We start from the raw sequence: 4693 nt of genomic DNA on the forward strand, positions 1-4693 counted from the left end.
CCTGTACCAGGTGTCAACTTGTACATGAGGATAGCAGCCTGCTCTCCTCATATATAGTACACAGTCTGTGCCTCCAGTCCTGGGTGCAAAGGCTGCCAAATCTTCTGACCTGGGAGCAGGATATCTGGGCCTTGGCCAAGGTCAGGGGACCGGCTGTCTTTTTGAAGACAGACTATTTGACTCCGCAGAGTCTGCAGCAGCTGTCAAGCTTCTCAGTGCCTCTGCATGGGGCCTGGCCTTACACAGGGTGGGTGCCACTCACCCAATTGCTCATTTGGACTCCCCCCAGCCCTCAGTTAATCATCCTCTCTTACGTGGACCCAGCATTTTGCAGTTAACAAAATCTTTTTGCAGTAGGATCTCATGGAGATGCAAGCATGCAGGGTCCTACATTCAGAAACTCTTTGTTTTCCTGCTCTGCTGTTAATTATCTTGAAAAAGCTCGAGAATTTTTGAACAAGGAACTTGCATTCCCATTTTGCCCCAGGCCCTGCGAATTCTGTAGGCAGTCCCCATCTTATGTCCCTCTGACCACAGTCTTGGCAGGGGGTCATAAGCATACACACTGCAGATAAGAACCTGTGGGTGCCTCCGGTGTAGGGACCCCTGCCCCAGGAACAGGGCCTGGTAAGACGCTCAGTAAATATTTCTGCAAAGGAACTAAATTTGCCCCCTGAGACTGGACAAAGAGTCTTCTCTGCTTCTCAGGGCCCTCCTCGGGCACAGAGCTGTAACTACCTGAGCCCCCGAGGCCTGGGCAGTGACTGTGTCCCCAGCTGTAACCTCAGAGCCCAGCACGGTGCAAGCCCACGTATTTAGTGGGCGTCCAGTGAGTGTTGTTAAGTGGGCAGAGTGTAGACTGAGTCTGGGAGAGATGACTGACGTGCCCAAGTTCTCAAGCGAGAAGCTCCACACTTGGGCTCCGGCTCAGGTCCACAGAGTCTGAGCCAAGTGTGCAGCCCTGACCATGCAGCTGTCCCCAGGATCTGTGACCCTGCTTCTGGGAGACATTGGATCAGGGGCTCAGGTGATGGACACGGCTGCAGGTTGGGAGTTGACCCCTGCCCTGTCCTTTCAAGGGACCAGTCAAGAGAGGAAGCTGAGCATCCCTTGCACATTTGCTGCGTGTAGCAGACACTGTGATTGCCCCGCTCGGGTCCCCCACCCTGACCCCTCAGTGCACACCTCCAGGCTTCTACCTGCCTGCATCTGGATATCTTGCCACATGAGACACCGTACATGCCAGGAGCAGCCCTCAGCCACCCACTGGCAGGGGCGTGTGCATAAATCCCCCAGCTTCCCCACCCCTTTAACGGGACGACTCTGAGGCTTCGGATCCACACGGGCTCCCAGAGTTCCCTGCAGGTTTAGGCTTCGGCTGCCCTCGGTAAGCGGCTGGAGAACGCGCCCTTCATCGGCCGGCTTTCCTCTTCTGTCCCCCTTCCCTCTCCCACCGCGTATGCTGGATCGCTTCCCAGATGCGCTGTGTACCCTCACCTCCTTGTCTCGGGGTCTGCACCTGGGCCAGGACCCAAAACCTCGAATCACGGCCTCGTTTCTGTGGGGCTACCAGGAGCTCCCTCCTCCAACTCTCCAGAGTCTTCTCAGCGGTGTCATTTTCCCGGGGCAAGAGGCTATGGGCTGCCTTCGGACCGGTTTCCACTTCTTCCCAGGAACAGAGCTAGAAAACGTTTCCCAGCCTGTCTGAAGTCAGAAGTGACCAGGTGACGAAGTGCTAGCCAGGACAACGTGAGAGCAACATCCAGCACTTCCGAGCCTGGCCGATAGAAATTTTCCATGTGCCATCGTCCACATTCTCTCCTCTTCCACCTTGTTCCGAATGAACACGGGGACCTCAGAATTAGCACGGTAACAAGACGGCGGAGCCATCCAATGAAGCAGCCTGTGGCCCTGAATCAGCACTGAAGAAAGCCATTTGCCAATGAAGAATACCAGCTGTGTGCAGATTATCAAGGGAGGAACAAAATACTGTGTTTGAGCCGTTATTGTTCGGGGTTCGTGACAGCAGCAAATCTTTACTAACTCAGAGGGCAAGAGGCGGGACCTTGGAGGCGGGCAGACCTCAGTTCAGTCTCGACCCTGTTACCTAGCGTCTGAGTGTCCTGAGCAGGTCATTAATCAATCCTATTGCAGACTGCCCCCAAAGAATCGCAGTCCCTGTTTTATGGATGAGGAAACTGAGGCCCAGAGTCACATACTTGGCTAAGAACTGACAGAAAGGGAATTCGATCTGACTCCAAACCCAATTCACAGTTCACAAGAGGGCTCCAGACCCTTCTAAGCCCTCTCTCTCTCTCTCTCCAAATGTCCTTGTCCTGGTTGCCAGCCACCTCAGGGCTCTTCTGTGACCTCACATTTGATGCTGAGAATTCGGCCACATCACTACGAATGGCCAGGCTCTTTTCATGAGAGCAGGGACCTAGACTGTCTCTGCCCCGACCCTGGGGGCATTTTAGGGGCTGAAGGCAGGCAACTGGGGAGATGTCTCAGTCAATCTCATCTTATCTTCAAGCTATATTCTTGTCCCCAGGGAAGCCTCCCACTGCCTGGACATGAGAAAGAAGGACCCCCTAGCTCCATCCCTGCATAGTACATTGCAATGTCTTCAAACCCACCTACTCCTCCCGTCGGGGGGTCGGAAGTGACCCATGACCCGAGGGACACGCTAGCCTGTCAGTCAGGGGCCCTGCAAATGGGATTACCAGATTTAGAAAGAAAAATACAGCATGCCCAGGGGGACGCAGACAGGCACCAGACTGCCTGGGTCGGAAACCAGGCCACTGGGCGCTGTCGCCTAGGGATTATCTTCAGGCTCTAGCAGTCCCTTTCCCGGGACGTGTGGCCCAGCAGACACCTGATCCCGTTGGGACAGGCACAGCTGCTAAATATAGGCACAGAGGGGCCAGCTGGCCAGCCAGCAAGGGCCATAAAGAGGCCCTGATCACCAAGAAAAGTCAGCTCTCGTCCCAGGAGCCCAGGGGCTGGCAGTGTCTGTAGCTGCAGGTATCCAGCCCCGGAGCACAACCCCGGCTGCTGGCAGGCCCGGGTACGTGTCCAGGTCACACGCTCTTCTGGGCCGGGCCAGGAGGTATGACAGTGCAATTTGGAGCTGATGCCCGTCAGCTTTAATGGCACTGGAAAAATTGGGAAGTTAAGAAGGAAAGGAAAGAACAGAGAGAGAGAGAGAGAGAAATAACAAAAATTTGACTTTTAAGTTTAGCTTACAGTCTCTGAGCTTCTGTCTCCTTAGCTGTGACATAGAGATGGCCACGTCCACCCCTCAGGACGACGTGGACGACAAAGGCCCTGGTCTTCCTCACTCCTGTCATCTCCTGCCAGGGGTCCCCGGGGGCCTCCCAGAGGGTCAGCCTCGCTGGGTGTGCACAAGACCGTGAGAGGGTGTCCACGTGCGTGAAACATGCAGCAAACACAGATGTGAACCAAATTCTGCCCGAAAGCTGGTTACTTTGAAATTACTTGTGATAGGTGTTTGATACCAGGATTCAGGGACTTCCAAAATCTTTGCTTCCAAAGCCATGTAGAGATAGAGCTAAGGGTTTCTTTTTTCTCGTGTCGGGGCAGTGGGAGGCTTCCCTGGGAACAAGAATACAGCCCGAAGATGAGATTGACTGAGACATCTCCCCAGTTTAATTTCTGGTTTTGAAAATATTTAGGTAAGCTCGATCTCAATTCCAACTGGTTTACAAAGCGAATTTTTAATCTCAGAACAAATACATATGGGGAGAGTGACATATAGCCGCTCGGTCTGGATTTGGAGGCACACCGAGTTTGGAGGGGCCTATTTTTTTAACAGCTCCACAATGCAGCCCCTTTCTTCTTGTCTCAGGGCTCCGGGAAGGGGAAAGATTTGCATAGAACTTTCTGGAAGGGCCAAGATCAGCACCCTGGTGGCTAGGCCCAAGCTCCTTTCAATGTGTCAGGTGCCTCTCACTCACAGGTGCGCACGCCGTGCACCAGGAAAGAGATGGAGATCTGTATTTTTAGAAAACAAGAGACTCCGTCACTTCACATTTTTTATAAGACTAGTTTATTTGCCAACTGTCGTGCCCACTGGTGGACTAAATCCAGCTCTTTTCCTCACTTAAGGAATGGAAGCAGTGTGTGTGTGGCGTGCATGTGAGCTAAGTATCACCGGTGCACGTGTGCGTGTGCGTCTGAATGCGCCTGGCCCTGGCAGGGTTGAGACCCACCTAAGGACCCCCTTCCTGTTTCACGGAGAAACCGCAGCCTTCGTGGTGACCGCTGAGGCTGTTCCCTCTGCTCTGCACTTCTCTCTGCCAGTGACCTTCAGGGCTGGTTGATGAGCAGTTCAAGGAGCCATCCCCAGAACATCACAAAGCATTTGAAATCCAAACGCCTGGCCCTGCCTTCTGCACTATATGTGGAATCCACAGCCACCCTCAGGGGCGGAAGGGGAGACCCCGCCCTGTTCACTCTCCGCTCCGTGCTTAGTGCCGACCTCATTCTACTCCCACGGGCCTCTCACTGCGTGCCAGCCCTCCGGCCACGCTTCCTCCACGGTGGCACCGTGGACATTTAGATCGTTAACTCTACATTGTGGAGGCTGTCCTGGGCATCGTAGGATATTCAGGAGCATCCCTGGTCTCTAGATGCCCCTAACAACTCCCACTCTCAGTTATGGCTACAAAAA

Source organism: Pteropus vampyrus, unplaced genomic scaffold (assembly GCF_000151845.1).
Source record: "Pteropus vampyrus isolate Shadow unplaced genomic scaffold, Pvam_2.0 Scaffold367, whole genome shotgun sequence".
Classification (NCBI taxonomy): domain Eukaryota; kingdom Metazoa; phylum Chordata; class Mammalia; order Chiroptera; family Pteropodidae; genus Pteropus; species Pteropus vampyrus.